This window comes from Physeter macrocephalus, chromosome 11 (genome assembly GCF_002837175.3).
Source record: "Physeter macrocephalus isolate SW-GA chromosome 11, ASM283717v5, whole genome shotgun sequence".
Lineage (NCBI taxonomy): Eukaryota > Metazoa > Chordata > Mammalia > Artiodactyla > Physeteridae > Physeter > Physeter macrocephalus.
Genome location: NC_041224.1, coordinates 132,236,158 through 132,253,473, shown reverse-complemented (window position 1 = coordinate 132,253,473; position 17,316 = coordinate 132,236,158). Strand labels below are relative to the sequence as shown.

The window sequence follows — 17,316 nt, the reverse complement described above, 5'->3', positions numbered from 1 at the left end:
CAGCAAAAATAAATTAATAAATTAATAAACTCCTACCCCCAACATCTTCTTAAAAAAAAAAAAAAGATTAATGCAAAATGAAACAGCCATTTTGAAAAGCCAGCTGTTTCACTCCTACATTCCCAAGAAAGGTTTGATGTCCAACCAGCTCTTGGGAAGCTCCACATGCTTCACAGCTGTCACTGCTTTCATCAGCACAGAGTGCAAGGGATGGAGGGAGCTGGGAAGAAACAAATGTAGTTGTTCTCAACTTGGAAAGGGGTAAACTGAGGCAGAGGCTCAGCTAGGGAGTGGGAGGTGACAGGGCAAGCAGAAGACACCATTGCTGCCGTTTCCAAGTGTCTACCTGCAACTCCCCAAGCCCTGACCCACGTGAAGTACATTGAATCCGCACCATCTCTTCCAGGAGACAGATGTGGGGATTTAGAAACCAGCTTCTTCAAAGACGCTTACAATTACAAATGCAGGAAGCAGAACCCCAGCTTCTTTTCATTATTTTTTATTTTGTTTTGGTAATTGGCATGAAATAAACAGTCATGAAATAAAGCACAATTTTTTTAACATCTTTATTGGAGTATATTTGCTTTACAATGGTGTGTTAGTTTCTGCTTTATAACAAAGTGAATCAGCTATATGTATACATATATCCCCATATCCCCTCCCTCTTGCGTCTCCCTCCCACCCCCCCCCATCCCACCCCTCTAGGTGGTCACAAAGCACCGAGCTGATCTCCCTGAAAACACAATTCTTATCTTCCCTATTAGACAGTAAACTCCTTGAGGGCAAGGATACCATCTTTTTCATCTCTGTGATTCTCCATGGCTCTTAGAGCAGTCCCTTATACATAATAGATGTGTAATAATTATTTTAAAAAATAGTAATGATGACGATAATAAGTGCTTTTCTCACCCAGAAGTACTCAGGCCCATATTCTATTAATATTTACTGAGCCTCTACCAAGTGCCAACCAGCATTTTAAGCACTTTGCAAATGTTAAGCAGTGAATGAGGAGGTTAGGTTTCTTCCCTGAGATAGTTAGTTGCCTGGTTGTGAATGACCTGTCAGTGTGGCTATAGCTCTCCGAAGGTGCAGAAGGAGCTCTGGGATCCAACAGCCTTGCGTGGAATTCCACAGTTCACTTATTCATATCAAATGGTAGTGAAATACATCAAGGAATTCTTCCCACTTAATTTTTTTCACTAAGAAAGCTGCTATTGTGTAATCTCAGCTGAGATGGGGTCAAGTAGGGACACAGATCCTTTGCCTGTTCTCTGGCTCCCTGGAAGTTTCCTGAGATGTTTCTGTGGATCTAATACCATCATAAGTCCAGCTGTGCTTGAGAAAATGAGATGGGATTTGAGTCCTTATTCCCTAAGTACCGTGACCCTTGAATGATCAAGACACATAATGATGGGGAAGGTTTCCCCAGGTGGTCCCAGGCCATTCCTTAGCATTTGTAACAGGAGGCTGTTACACACACAACTGATGCAAATGGAATGAATTATTCTTTTTCCCAGCAGCCCTTGTTACCAAGCTGAACTTGAGTCTGCTTGCCAAGCAGAAAAGCCAATTTACTGACACCAGGTTGTGGTGAAGGAAAGTACATCATTTATTGCAGGCACCAAGCAAGGAGAAAGGGCAGCTCATGCTCAAAAGACCCTAACTCCCCAATGGCTTTCAGGCAAGGGTTTTTTAGGCAACATCTGTGGGGAGGGCTGCAGTGTACATGACTTTCTTCTGATTGGTTGGTGGTGAGGTAACAGGGTGGTGTTCCAGGAATCTCAATCATCGACCTTCTGGTTCCAACCAGTCTGGGGTTTCAGCCGTAGTTACCATCTTCCACCTGGGTGGGGGTTCTCAGTTTCTGTAAAACAACTCAAAGGTATGTGTCAGATTGTTATGTATGTTCCCTGAGGAGGAACTAGGACTCTGTTTTACTTTTCTTGCTTGACTACTTTTCCTCTGTTTCTGCATTCCCTCACTCCTTATGCCTGCTTTTTGGAGCCCAGGGAAGGCCTAGGAAACTATAAATCCTTTTTCTAAAAATAAGACATGTGGAACTTGGAGGGGCTTTTGTACCTGGGAAGGAGCCGCAGGGTCCTGCTCGGTTCCAATCCCCCCTTTTCTTTGATACTCCTCAACCCTGAGGGGAACAGGGGAGGTTGTTGCAGGAAGGGGGACTCCTTCCAGAGCCTAAGAGTGGGCTCTTGTCTAATACTTGGAAATGAATTGTCCGAGGAGACACACGTGCTGACAAAACAAGAGATTTTACTGGAAGTTGTTGCCCAGGCGGAGAGCAGCAGGGTAAGGGAACCCAGGAGAACTGCTCTGCCATGTGGCTCCCAGTCTCAGGTTTTATGGTAACGGGGTTAGTTTCCAGATTGTCTCTGGCCGATCATCTTGTTTGGTCCATAGTGTGACTCAGGGTCCTTCTTGGTGGTGTGTGCATCTCTCAGCCAAGATGGATTCCAGTGAGAAGGACTCTGGGAGGTTGGTGGTCTCCTCCCTCTTTTGGCCCCTCCCGAATTCTCCTGGTTAGTTTTTGGCAGCTGCGCCGTGCTCCTTACTGGGACCTGCTGTTGTGAGACAACTCAAGAAACCGGGCCTGGTGAAGACAGGTGGTTTCAGTCAACAGTTCCCTGACAGAGGGACAGGAAAGAAAATAAAGTTTTGGATAGAGAGGTTAATTAGAAACTCGGCAGGGGAACTTGGTTTTAGGGACACTTGGTTTCACCCTCATTGGCATCCCCAGAAGTGGAGCAGTTCCTGTAAGGGGTTTTGCTCTGTCCCATCGTAGGGTAACCTATACGGCAGAGACTCCTAGTGTCCCCCAGTATCCATTTTACCTTTCTTCCTCAGGAGTGGAGCCCCCAATATTTAGCAGGCACACAGAGTAAAGAGTGTCTTTCAGCCTCCCCTGTTGGTCGCGTCTCTGGGCAATGATGTAAGTGAACATGATGTGTTGGGGTGGGAGGGAAAGGGGGAGCAGGGGAGGGATAGTGGGAGGAATAGGCCGAATGCTGAGGATGGTGAGAAGGCGCCATAAATAGATACTGGGTTATTGACAACTTCCTGAAGCCTAAGTCCAGACTTCCTTTACACAAGAAAGAAATAGATTTGTCTGGTTTTAACCGTTCGGGGGGTGGAGGGTGGGGTCATTACAAACTGAATCTAAGTCTCACTGGCACCCAGTTAGGGCATGTGGCTGCTTGTCCCACTGAAGGTTTGAAGACTTCTGGAAGTCGAACACTTACTCCAAGAATTATTTTCCAAGTCATAGGGGGGATCCAGATCTCCATTCCCACCCTGGCCGCTGCCATCAGCTCAAAACAATCTCAGGAAGGATTCATACAAGGGATCCTTGGGGAGAAAACCTCACTAGGGTCCAAAAATTCTGCATGGCCAGAACAAGTCTCTCAGAGTCTCCTTTGCAAGAGTGTGTTGCGAAAAGTACAGTAGAGGCAGATTACATGGTTATGAGGGAGGGAGGGGAAGGGTTTTAATAAGCAGTGAGAAAAAGGCAGCATTTTACAGACTCGCGCCTCTCCACCCGGGTTTCTGTTATTTCTTCCCCTGCTTCTTTCTTCTCTCCTTTACCTAAAGAAACACGTCATCTCCAATTGCTAGAAATCAGTTTACACATCAGCCAGCCAGCAGTCAGGTCTCTTTAAACTGAGAGTGAAATAAATTCCAATTCAAACGGACCTAAACACAAAATAATAATTTACCAGCTCATCTAACTAGAAAGTCCAGGGGCTCCACACGCAGCTGGATTCGGGGGTTTAAACTGCGTCCTCAGGACTCTCTCAGCTTTGCTCTCCTCTACAAGTATTCTCCCTCCCCAGGCGGTGGCAAGAAGGCCACCAGGAGAAATAAGGTCACCTAGTTCCGGCCTAGTCAGCCCTGCGGAAGGCCACATCCTCCTTTCCAATCGTTTCAGTAAAAATCCTGGGACTAACTCTATGACTGACTTGGGCCTGGGCCTATCTCCGAACGCACTGCTGATTGACGGGCCGGACCGCCTATGCTCTGCGGCCCCGCCTGTGTCACGTGTCAGTCCTGAGCCTGGCTGGGGTCAGCCTTCCAGTGAGCGGCGGAGGGGCAATGCTACAAGGAAAGAATCCCGCCGCGGCCGAGGACCCAAAGCACAGTTTTTAAATCTGTTACATGCAGGGGCACCTCCTACCTAGGAGGGCGACCTGGCTTACTCATTTCGGTGCTCTTCATTAGGGAGAACCCAGGACGGGGAAACTGAGGAGGAGTGGGGTGGGGTGTGAAGCTTGTATGGTTAGGAATTTGGTTTTTTCCAAGCCGAAAGCTAGGAGGGTGTGGCAGTGGCCTTGGAACGAGGTATAAGCCTGTCTTCTGAATCCTAATTGCTTATTTTAAATGACGGCCGATCTCCGTGGGCCCAAGAGCGGGATGTAAAGAGCAGTTCGATGGGGTGAGGATCTTGTGCTGATGTGTCCAGGGGGAACCCCAGCTCCCCACAGAGCCGACCCAGCAAGATGGGCAAGTAGGTCTCACCGCACTAGCTACGCAGGGAGCGCGGCTGTCAGCCTCACAACCACGACCTCCCCCAACCCTGCCCGGGGACTGGAGGCTTCAGGAAAATACCTAGATGCCCCACCTCAAGGAAAGCGCTGTGGCCTCTACCGCCAGAATTGCACTGACTGCTTCGGAAAGTCGCCTCAGCCCACATTTACGGATGTAAGGATCAGAAAGGCAACCGCTGCCCCCCTCCCTCAAGGAAATCATCCCTAACGTCATTCTCTGTCACTGTCGCCTTCTGAAACAGGCATTCTCTTGGCTGGCCTAGCCGAGGAGCAAGCCGAGACTTAGACCTGCCCTTTAGGGGACGTGCACAGGGTTGCAGGGACTTTTCATCATGTGACCAGCCCCCCCCCAATAAAAATGACCAAATCTGCCCTTAGGTCACTGGCACAGAAGCTGGTCCTCGTGGGAGAGTAGCAAATGGCCAGGGCGGCAGCACCACTGCCTCTGCAGACCTCTGTGGTCCAGAGCACGGGCAGTTTCACTTACCCACATGCTTCTGCCCCAAGGCTGCCCCTCTCACCTGCCAGCTTGGGCCCAGCTGAGTGTGACGCCCAGGGAGAGCAGAGGCTGAGCCAAGCCTGAGAGGCCCATCCCTAGAAAAAGTCACCTCCTTTTCCCTTCTCCCTGCCATCTTAGGTGCTTGGACATCTGCACTTAGAAACTAGATTGGGAATTTAAGTTTTTCTGCAGTTTGGGGCTAAGAATTGAGGATCAGGTCTATGAGCTCACAGCACAACCTTTTCTTACAACATTTCCTAAAGTCAGTTAAAATTATGGTCATCTCTCAGAAAAATTAAGACTGTGAACCCTCCCAGGTCCAACCTAGAGGAGAGAAGATATGTTCTCATGGAATAAATTAGAAATAATCCTGATTTTTAAAAATCAAGACCAGAAGTCTCTCAACATTTAAACTTTACAGACTAATGGAATCTAAGCTGCAGGGTTAAACATAACAAACAGTGCACGGTAACAAGTATTAATGATATAACACAAAAGCATCAGAAGCAGCACTAGAAATTTGCTGAGGCCACCATTTAATTAATCCAAGTTGAATGTATGGCTTTGCTTACATGTGGTTCTAGGCCAGAGGCATGAAAGCCAGCATTTGAGGGAGAGCCAGGAGGAAAAGCGGCCAGTACAGACCATGGAGCAAAGGAGTAGCCTTCCTCACCCCAACGTTGATGCCCCAGCTTCCAGTGGCCCCACCTTGGGGTGCATGCAGCATCCATCCTCTTCACCACTGCACTGACCCCACTTATAACGCTGTACTTGCAAGATTGTGAGCTCCTTCAAAGCATGGATGTTGCCCTGTTCAAACGTTTTAGAATCCATGTGTGCTTGTGGAGAGAATGAATGACTGAATGAATAACCCAGCAGAAATAAATGGAGAGGCAGAGGGGAAGGGCAGCTCTAAGCACGGAACCCTTGCTCTTTCCTACAAAATCCTTGATGAATCTGGAGAGAGTTGGCTGAACAAAAGATAATAAAGAGTCTGCGTTATTATTTAACTTATTAAGTTATTCAAAAAGGTGAGAAAGTGAGTCAGGTCTTAGATTGGAAGGAGCAGAGATCCACTAAGTTCCCTTAAGCATTATAGGGTTTATTTTAAGGCCACACATAGGGCTTCCCTGGTGACGCAGTGGTTAAGAATTCTGCCAGTGCAGGGGACACAGGTTCGAGCCCTGTCCTGGGAAGATCCCACGTGCCGTGGAGCAACTAAGCCAGCGAGCCACAACTACTGAGCCCGAGTGCCACAACTACTGAAGCCCGTGCGCCTAGAGCCCATGCACCGCAATGAAGAGTAGGCCCCACTCACCACAACTCGAGAAAGCCTGCATGCATGAACAAAGACCCAATGCAGCCAAAAGTAAATAAATTTAAGGCCACACATAGATAAGGAAGTAAAGGCCATAGATCAAACGACAGGTCTAATGGCGACCCAGGACAAACCACACAGAACCTGCATGGAGTCCAACAGAGCCCCAGATGTAGTTCAGGAACCAAGAGGTCTTTCAAGATCAAACACAGCCCTAAAGAACTGACACTCTGTCCTCTTGCCAGCTGAGCAGCAGGCCCCATCCATCCTTGCCTTCATGCTTTGTCAGTGGGGCAACTCCGGGACTCCTTCTCTGTCCCTGTTCTACCTGTTGCTTATTTACATGATTACTGCTTCAGGACCTCAAATGCCTGCTTTGTCTCTGTCTCCTTTACTAGCAAGTGTTCCCTCTAAGTCTCCTTGTAAAGTTTGCCAAGACAGAGGATCTCATTGGTCACTGGGCTGAGCCTTCACTGGCTGGCCAACCAGAAGCGGGCAGCTGCTTGGACCAGGTGCAGGGCCCAGGGTTCATGGGTATGACTGTGTGTGGGCAGAAGTTCTTTGCAGGGACTGTAGGTGTAGCAGGTGTCTGAGGGCCAGAGCCTCCAGCCTCTGATCATAGACACGGTATGATTAAAGTGTGAGAGGAGAAGGGCAGAGACTACTTGGAGTAACGTGTTGAGTTTGTGTACTTTTGACAATTCTGGTGTGTTTCCGACAATCATAGAGATTTCTTTTACTCTGCAACGTTGGTGAACACATATCCCTAGGTCCCGCTGATGCCATGTGTGTGCCCCACTTGGGTCAAAGAATCAACACTGGGTGTTCGGTGTGCCTTTCAAGCGGATCGTGGATTGGTGGGGACTATAGCGGAAGAGGAACATTAGCCTTGACAGAGATGGTGAACATGTGCCCATGATTTCACTTATTTTAGTAGAGAAGGTAGAGGGGTGACAAAGCTGGTTTTTAGAGGATATAGGCACAAAGATTTTGTGCACTCGGAGAACAAAAAGGAATGCTGAGGTAAGAATGCCAAGTTCGATACAAAACTGTTTAATGTCCTACAGGGACAATGAAACTATAACCTTTGGGGTTATTTTTCCTACCAGATAGAAATCATTTGCATCTCTACTAAAAAGTCATTTACATTTTAACAGTTGCTACATACCCTCGTCTAATTTTACAGTAGTATGCATGTCTGGACTCTAATTAATAGTAAATAGTCCAAGTTACCTTCCCCTGGAGAGCCAGATGACCCTCAGATGGGCTCATTAAAACATTGCTTTCATTTAAAATGAAAGGTTCTTTTGCCCCTCCCCTTCCCCTCTGCAAGTTTTAATTTTTTTTTTTTTTTTTTTTTTTTTTCCGGTACGCGGGCCTCTCACTGCTGTGGCCTCTCCCGTTGCGGAGCACAGGCTCCGGACGCGCAGGCTCAGCGGCCATGGCTCACGGGCCCAGCTGCTCCGCGGCATGTGGGATCCTTCCAGACCGGGACACGAGCCCGTGTCCCCTGCATCGGCAGGCGGACTCTCAACCACTGTGCCACCAGGGAAACCCTTAATCATTATTTTTAACAGGGAGAAACATCAACCACATTTTGCTTCAGTGGGTATTAAAGAGGGGAAAATGATAGAGAATTGGGAGGCCAAATGCTCAAGCTGCGGGGCACCAGGGTTCTCTACCTGGCTGGGCAGCTCGCCAGCAGGGTGACCTTAAATTTGATTGCACTGGTTCTCGGTGTCCTGGTCTATAAAATGGGGCTTTGGGACTGTACACTTGATAGGACTTTGCGCTAAAGGTCGTTTTTTAAATTAAAAAAAAGAAAGACCCAAAAATCCCCGATCTCGGCTCCCTCCCTTATCACCCACACTAATTCTGAGAGAGAAAGAGGAAGGGGAGAACAGGCCCAGAAGCAATTTACTGGGAGAGGATCGTTGTGACTGCTCCAGAAAACACGACCCAATCATGCATATTTACAGACGGATGAGGGGAGCAGAAATGGGGCTGGTCCTCAAGGAGCAAATTTACAGGCGTTGCTTCTTTCGTTGTGTGAGGGACAGGAGGAGGACGGCGATCACACTTCTCTTATCACAAGTCAAATTGCTTGCGGGTCTCGTCTCCTGCTCGCTCCAGCGGCGGCAAAGCCTGCGCGGCTCCCGGGCGCCGCCGCCGCCCCGCGACTCCACCCCGCAGGGGCAGCGGGGCCGGAAACCCCCCAGCTCGGCAGAGCTCCGCCGGCCGACCCCAGGGACGACCTGCCGCCTCGTGGGCCCGGGGCCAGAATCTCCCTGGGGGACTATCAATGAGCCACCGTTGTTTTGTGAAACACACACTCTGCGGTTTCAGGCAACACTAGCCGGTTGCCACGGGCGTTTTCTATTTTGACAGGAGCAGGGACAGACCGAATCCCCTGACTCTGAGTTGCAGATTGTGGACGTTGGTGTCTCCTTTACCCCGGAAGGATGGAGGGCTGCACCCGCCCTTCTCACATTCCTTTTCAAGTCACCTGACCTTGGCTAAGCGCCAGGTGTTTCCGCTCAGGCTTGAGCCACGGGGGCACCCTTTTCCCTGTCAGGTGAGGTGAGGCGAAAGGATTTTCAGGAAGGCGAGCCCCTTCTTCTTTATCCCCCAGGGATAAACCCCCTTGAACACCCTTTTTTCCTCTCCAGAGTAGATGGAACTGTGGAGCCCTGACCTCTGCTTGCTTCTGCCAGACCCACGAAAAGCCAAGAGTGAACTCTCTCCAGTAACGCCATGCAGGCATCCCAACAAGACGAAGCAAGGAACCAGGGACCCAAGCAGATAGCCCGGAGGGCTTTGAACCTGCAGAGGGGGTTGAGCACTTGACCAACAGGGCTGTTCTTGGCTTAGTGAGGCTGGCGCTGACACACACACACGCACACACACACACACACACACACACACACACGCATTAATGCCATAGCACCTCCCCTCCCTCTCTTTGTAACAACTCAAAATGCCACCACCTGTGTCCAAATACTCCTTAGAGATTATGCATCGTTAGGTTGAAAACCAGTTAAATTGTTTCCTAAACTATATTCCAAAAGACATTAATTAGTTCCTTGAGATGTCGGGAGGAATGATATGAAAAGAGTCCATAGTCAATATCAGGCTGAGTTTGGAAAATGACGGGTTAAAAAATAGGCAACAGAGTTTCTGAGAAAAGGACTTCTCAGAAACCTTAATATAAAAATAGGTGTTTTGAATGATCAAGATTCCCCAATCTAATTGACAGTGGAATTCTTTCTCTTTGGGTCTCCCTTTGGGTGGACACACCTTGGACAACTGTTAGCCACCCCCAGGGACTTTTGTATCCTCCGCAGTGTGAAGCACAGAGCTGAGTGCTCAGAAGGCCCTTACGTTTTGACTGAATTGAACACCCTCAGAACTCTGGCAAACCAGAACGTGTGAAGCTACCAGGAAGGAGACCAGAGTGTCTGGAAACCACTGCAAAGATGACCTCACAAAGAAACCAGTGTGGTGGGGCTCCCAGAGTGCTCAAGGGGCTGCATCCTGCCTGAGAGAGAGAAGGTCGCCAGCGCCTTTGGCTGGCATGGTTCAAGGAAGCTGAAATAGCCCGGGTGATTGGAAGAGAAGTACGTGTGCATGAAATTATTCAAATGCTGACAGGTGGGCTGGAGGTCTCCTCTCCTGCTGGCCTGGCAGCCTCTGCATGGAAAGCCTTGCCTGGGAGATGGGTCCTGGCCACTCTGGTGAGATGCTGGAAATACAAGCCCAGCAGATACAATGGCTGTGAGTTACAGTAAAGCACCAGCTGTCAAGTACTCAGGAGGGAAGCTGAAGCCAGGAGACTCACTGAGCTGAGCAAGAAGCAGGACCATCCTGTTGTGCAAAAGACAAAGAGCAGAGTGTTCAGATCCCAGGGTCAGGTTTCTCATAATGGAAGCCAGAGCTGTGCGCTGAGCTTCAGGCTGTGCTCCAAGGTCGGGGGACAAAACCCTGCCTCTTCCGTTCCAGGAGGATGCCACCCAAACACACCCATTCCTCCCAGGCCAGGGCCAGCGGGGATCTGCCTCTGCCCGTGAAAAATTGGGTGAGCAGCCCAGCACCTGTCAGGGTCCCAGCACTTCATCTACAGCCTCCCAGGCTTGGAAATCTGGGTTCTGTTTTCCGAGGGTGCTCTGTGCTAGCAAACCTCTCTGAACAGCTACAAGCTCTTGGCTCCTGAATGTTTCCAGTTTAACTGGCCTGGCCCGTGCCTGAGGTCTTGTGTTCAAGATCCCAGCCCTAAAGAAAGAAAAGAAATGAAAAGGTAGGTGGCCTCCACTTCTCCAGGGCTGTGGGCTCTGAGCCTGCTGACTCTCAGTGTGCTGGACTGCACAGAGTGGCTAGGGGTTTTTTTGGCCTGGGCGACTTTTTTGCTCACAGGTCACAGTCAAGCTTCTTCTTCTTTTTTTTTTTTTTTGAGGTACGCGGGCCTCTCACTGCTGTGGCCTCCCCCGTTGCGGACCATAGGCTCCAGACACGCAGGCTCAGCGGCCATGGCTCACGGGCCCAGTCGCTCCGCGCTTTTTTGGCCTGGGCGACTTTTTTGCTCACAGGTCACAGTCAAGCTTCTTCTTTTTTTTTTTTTTTTGAGGTACGCGGGCCTCTCACTTTTGTGGCCTCTCCCGTTGCGGAGCACAGGCTCCAGATGCGCAGGCTCAGTGGCCATGGCTCACGGGCCTAGCCGCTCCGCGGCATGTGGGATCTTCCCGGACCGGGGCACGAACCTGTGTCCCCTGCATCGGCAGACGGACTCTCAACCACTGCGCCACCAGGGAAGCCCCACAGTCAAGCTTCTTAAACTTGAATGACAGTAAACCAATGACTAACTGGGTAATTAAAGCCACAAGTCAGGACGCCTGAGCAGGCCCCTCCTCTGGAACCTCCTCCAGTGGCCTGTTCCACAGGCGATGCCGCTCGCTCTTCCCCACAGCAGAAACGTTTTTGAGAATGTAAAGCCCTCTGCCGTGACCTCCACCTCCTCTCAAGGTCACTTCTCCACTTGTCCATTGCTCCATCCCCCCTCTCCGCCCCACCATCCCTGTTCACTGCAAGGAAGGAGGAAATCTAACCATACTCCCCGCCCTCTGCCCCAACGGGAACATGACAGAAGGTTTCCAGCTAAAACCAAAGTTACTCCACAGCGCTTCCGCCAGGCTGACATGCTGGAGGGCATGGCGCGCTTCCCTCGGCTCTTTCTGTTCTGCAGAACTTCTCTGCTTCAGGCACTCGAGAGCCTCCCCACTTCCTGGGGAGAGTGGATGAGAACTTCAAAGCTGACAAGGCCGCAGCTGAGAAGAGCTGGCTTGCTTCAAAGACCGTGTCGCCTCCGGATCTGGAGCTCTTGGTGAATGTCTCTCCCTGCTTCTGAAGCAAAATGAAGAGCTGCTGAAGTTTACGAGGTCCCCAGAGACATTTCTGTGCGCCTCCCTCTAACAGAGGGCCCCTGGGCCTGCACAGCAAGGTCCCTAAGCTCCCCTTGGCAGGGATACTCTCTGTGGTTTATGCCTCTTTGATGCCTCTGCCCTCTTTCCGGCTGGCCCTCTGGCTGCCCCTGCATCCTCCGTCTTCTCCACCTGCTCTCTATCCCTCCTGCATCCCTGTCTTAAGCAGCAGCCCCTTTTCCACTGAGGAGACATGGGTGGAAGAGGAGTTACATTTGGGGGTGGGAGGGCTATATGATTTTTGTATGCTATTCCAGAATAGGTTTGTGGTTATTTTAATTTTTAAAAAATAATTAATGTTCCCTCCAAATCTTTGAGGATCTTTGATTGCAGGAAGTTGTGGACCATGCTAAGCCCATGGTTCTGTGATGGTTACCCGCCTTGGCAGGCTGCTGCTTACACTGGGATATAACAACCAGGACATGAAAAGCAAGGGTAATTTGAATTTTTTACTTTTTAGCAAGGATCTCTTTCCACTGAAACTGTAAAACTCTAGAAGGCAGGGGCTCTCTGACATTGAACCTCATGGTCTTGTGATAATGCCTGGAAAACAGTAACTGTTCTCAGAAGATGTGTGTTTGTTAGGTTACTGTCATTCCTTAAAAAAAAAAAAAAAAAAGATTAAAGAAGTCACTCTGTGTTCTCAAGATGCTGCATGTGTAAGTGTTTAGGCCACATACATGTTGCGAAATTGCACACCTGATGTTACCAAACCTCTTGTCTCACCCACTGTCTTATCATCTGTGCTTAGCAGACTAAGACATAGCAAACCAGGCGAACTTTCGGGAAACCTGCAGACATTTGAGGGCATTTGAGACAAAGAAATCCAATGGAGTTCTAAACGGAAATGAGAAGCAGAAAAATGGTCCTGTTGTAAAGTGGCCCCAAGCCTCAGACCTGCCCTGGATGTCACCAAGTGCCTCTGGCCTTCGGGGCCGTTGAAGATGCTCAGCTCGGTGTCTCTGCTGTGGCTGGACTTCCTGGCCAGCCAGGCCCGAGGGCGGCAGAGGAGGAAGTGCTGTGGGTGAGCTGAGGGAGGTGGGGGGAGCACAGTGCACACCCAGGGGTGACTGCAGGGAGGAGACTTAGGACAGAGGAAACCAAGGACGGACGACCCCCTCCGCAGAAGCGACTTTCTGGCCCCCTCGTCCCCCAAACACGCTCTCCAACTAAAAAAATATTAATTGTGCCTAATTCTGAAGGCCCACACGTGTGTGTGTGTCGATACCTGTGTGTATGTCCTACCATATTTCTTTGTTCCTGGGGAGAAACATAAGCTACAAGCCTCACATGCCTCTTCCTTGTTGAGTTACTACTGCTTAAAAAGCCAGAGGAAAAAAAGCTCAGTCCAACCGTCTATGAACAGATAAATTTAAGCAAGAACGGCTCGAGTTCCCGCCGGTTGCTGATGAGGCAGTTATTAAGTGTGATGACAACCACCAATTTAGTGAAGGGGCAGTAGTTTGTTTGTTTGTTTGTTTGTAAATATTGAAACCCTCTCAATTATACTTGGATCCCTTACTTGAAATCATAGCAAATTGCATTATGGTGAACAGAAAGAATTCAACCACTTCCTGGCAAGTAATGAGTATTTCATTTTATTCGACTTTTCTAGAGTTAGTTTAGAAGTCACATCAAAGTACTCTTTTCGCTGATCATCCTTGAGTTTGCTGATCCCAAGAAGGGACTCAAGGGCAGGATCCCCTGGGATCCACTCTGAGCAATGGGGAGTCCCTGTCCCCCAGGCCATCTGCTGCCCACAAGCCAGGGGACTGGACCTGGAGGGCTGCGTTTTGGTCATAATGAGCCATCTGGCTGCCTGGTAGAAGGATCCCATGGGAGTAGGTGTCTGAGATGTTACTGACATCACCGCTGACCTTTGCCAAGGAGTGGGTTTGGTTTTATCCAGAATGGCTCAGCCTGGTGGTAAGAATACATCATCTTGGTTCAGGACACTTTCAGGGATTAGGCTCAAAATCCTCAGCCTCCAAATTGAATATTTTCTTATAATTATTTTTTTAATTGAAGTATAGTTGATTTATGGTATCACGTTAGTTTCAGGTATACAACAAAGTGATTTGAGTTTGTTTTTTTGCAGATTATATTCCATTATAGGTTTTTACAGTATATTGGGTATAATTCCCTGTGCTATATGGTAAACCCTTGTTGCTTATCTATTTTATGTAGAGTAGTTTGTATCTGTTAATCCCATATTGCTAATTTGCCCCTCCCCCCCTCCTTCACTCTCCCCTTTGGTGAACCATAAGTTTGTTTTCTGTGCTTTAGTCTGTTTCTGTTTTGTACATAAATTCCTTTGTTTTATTTTTTATATTCCACATATAAATGATATCATATAGTACTTTTCTTTGTCTAACTTACTTCACTAAGAATGATATTCTCTAGGTCCATCCATGTTGCTGCAAATGGCAGTATTTCATTCTTTTTTATGGCTACTTGAGTAATATTCCACAGTGTACATATACCACATCTTAGGCCAATCTTCTGTGGATGGGCACTTGAGTTGCTTCCATGTATTGGCTATTGTAAACAGCGCTGCTTTGCATGTCGGAGTGCATGCACCTTTTTGAATTAGAGTTTTCGTTTTTTCCAGGTATATACCCGGGAGCGAAATTGTTGGATCATGTGGTAGTTTTTTAAGGAAGCATAACTCTTTTCCACAGTGGCTGCACCAATTTACATTCCCACCAACAGTGTAGGAGGGTTCCCTTTTCGCCACATCCTCTCCAGCATTTATTGTTTGTAGGCTTCTTGGTGATGGCCGCAAGTTGAATACTTTGTTGAGCACTAGGGGCGTATGCTGCACCTGGGTTGTTCTGGGACTTTGTTCTGCCTAACCCTCTACCTATCAAGGAGGGGGGTCCCTACCTGTATTGTTGCTCTTGCATGTGTCCTGACCCACCACAATGGCAGGGCCAAAGCCTGGCTTCTGGAGGTTTCCTTTGTTTTTTAGATAAATGTGCAACTTGAGGATAAAGAGAGTTTGATATGGAATGTAGCTTTAGAAGAAATCCTTTAGCTATTCCTTGCTCCCAACAAAATGCCACCCCTAAGATTTTCCCACATAGAAATTCTGGAGCCACTACTCATCTACTGGGGCGTGTGTCATGAATAAATTGTTTCTGCTAGAGTACCAAAGTGCATAAGTGATTAACCTTTAAAAACTAAATGAAACATCAAGGTTGTCCATGTCATAAGTTACTCCCATGTTACTTGGGTTTGGGTGTTTTTCTAGGTGGGAGAGGAGATGGTGTTACAGTCTGTATACTGGGTGTCACACCCAAGGAAGTCCAGGGAGTGGACTATGTTATTAGGGGTTGTTGGGAGCAGGGGCAGATAGAGGCAGAGGGCAGGTGAGCACTGCCGATCCCTGGCCCTGCAGCGGGGTTGTTACACAGCAGTAAAGAAAGGGGATTTCGAGGGTCTTAGAAAGCCAGAGAACTTCCTTCCCCTCCAACCAAGGAAATCACCAAGGAGATGGATTTAGCTCTTAAGACTTAATAGCCTCCTTTGGGGGTTCTGCTCTTTTGGGAATAGAGTATTGGAGCACAGCCAGACCAGTCCTCTGAGCCAGGTTTTCTACTCAGAGTCTCAGACTGTGGCTAGAAGTTGTGATTTTCTTGGTCTGAGGAATTTTGTAAATTCAAGGTGTCATCATGTTAACATTGGGAGAACTCAGGCAACACCGAGACTTCCGACTTCTCTAGAGAAGCAGAAGTGTTGGCAACGTTAGGCTGTCATTGGTGCATGGCGAGAGCAGGTGCTGGCCGACCCCGTTAGCTGAGGCACACCCGCTCCCCCCTGCACACGTACCCGTGCATGCCCCCTCCTGCTTGGGTGCCCAGCAGGCAGGGAGGGTCCTGCCATGGACCACCGCACCCCTGTTCTCCCTGCCACTCAGAAGCAGTCTAGACACACACTTCTGGATCAAAGTCAGCCCCGAGAGCCACGATTTATTCCTGCCTCTGCCCTCTCACAAACACAAAAGGCTCCTCCCCATTTACTAAAGCCAAAGCACGTCAGCATTAACCCATGATTGAAACTTGTGAAAGAAGAGCTCAAGGCAGCTTTAGCCTTAGCATTCCACAGCTCCTCATTAGAACGGGGACTTTTTGTGACTCGGGGACAGCTGGAGACACATGACTGCATTCAAAATCTCACGTGAAGGGTGCCGGCCTCAAGGATGCAAGGCAGGCTTGTGGGATTCCTGACGTGCTCCTCGGACCTGGGGCAGGCGTGTCGGGTGTTCCACGCCACAGCACGATGGCGAGAAGGACCGGGGCCGTCGGGAACAAGGCGGTGGACAGTCACCGTCTGGGCCGAGGTCCCGCTGGCCCCAGGCGAGGCCAATTCACTGGCTCCAAAGCAGAACCAGCTAAGAAACAGGCACGGCCCCGGGGCCCTCTCCCACACGCCACGCAAGTCACACGCTCTGCCGTGCTGGCTGCTCCCCGGGGTACACGCCGACTCTCTCACGGGGCTTCACGGTGAGGGCCGCCATCTCCTCTGGGCTGAGTTGTGTGGAACTGCGCAGAATATGCTTAAGGGGGCTTTGGAGTCAGAAAACACTGGAGCCCCGCGAGGCATCTTAGATGGCATTTGCTCCAGGGTTCCCAACAGTGACTGCTCTTCACAATCACCTAGAACACAAAACCCAGATTCTGAGGCTCCAGATCCCACCTCCGCAGCCTACCCCCCAAACACACACAGTGATTCTGATGACCGGTCAGGTTTGGGGAACCACTGACATCGTCCAAACCCTTCACTTCTGCTTCTGAAGTACAATCCTGGGTTAAGTAACTTTTCCAAGGTCACACAGCTGGTTTGGCAGGACTGGGCTTAAAGTACGGGTCTCTTGAATATAACCCAGGGCTTTTTCTACAACACACCACCTCCTGGATGTACCCATGAAGGGAACGCCAGACAACCCCAGAGGGTTTGGGTAAGGAAAAGGCTAAGAAGCATAGTCTCTGTGCATGTGAAGTAACTCCAGATAGTTTCCCAAATATTGGCTCCCACTGTGGTTTATGACTCAGATGCCATAGTCTCATGTCATCTGGGCAGGAGATTCTGCTTCTGGCTCTATAATTACCCCCAGTTTCACTTGTCCTTTGAGAGCTCAGGGAAAGAACTGTGCATGTGTGTATAGACTTCTCTGTGCCTCAGTTTACCTCTATAGAAAATGGACAGAGTGGCGGCACCCTTACGTCTGCCTCTTTGGAGCTCTGCAGACCTATTGCATGACCACACAAAGGCACCCTGTGATCCCCTAGGCAGAGAAAGAAGCCTTCCGTACCCACACAGAGCTAGTCTTTTTTTTTTTTTTTTTTTTTTCTGTGGTATGCGGGCCTCCCTCTGTTGTGGCCTCTCCCGTTGCGGGGCACAGGCTCCGGGCGCGCAGGCTCAGCGGCCATGGCTCACGGGCCCAGCCGCTCCGCGGCATGTGGGATCCTC

At 49.4% G+C, this 17,316-nt stretch overlaps 1 long non-coding RNA gene across 1 annotated transcript in view; it reads right to left on the bottom strand.

Moving 5' to 3' along the window:
* Positions 1-13,538: 13,538 nt before the first annotated feature.
* LOC129392544 (uncharacterized) overlaps positions 13,539-17,316 on the bottom strand; it is a 10,860-nt gene continuing 7,082 nt past the window's right edge. The window contains exon 3 of the long non-coding RNA XR_008618660.1: positions 13,539-16,502. This is a non-coding gene — a long non-coding RNA (uncharacterized lncRNA). The remainder of the gene's footprint in view (positions 16,503-17,316) is intronic.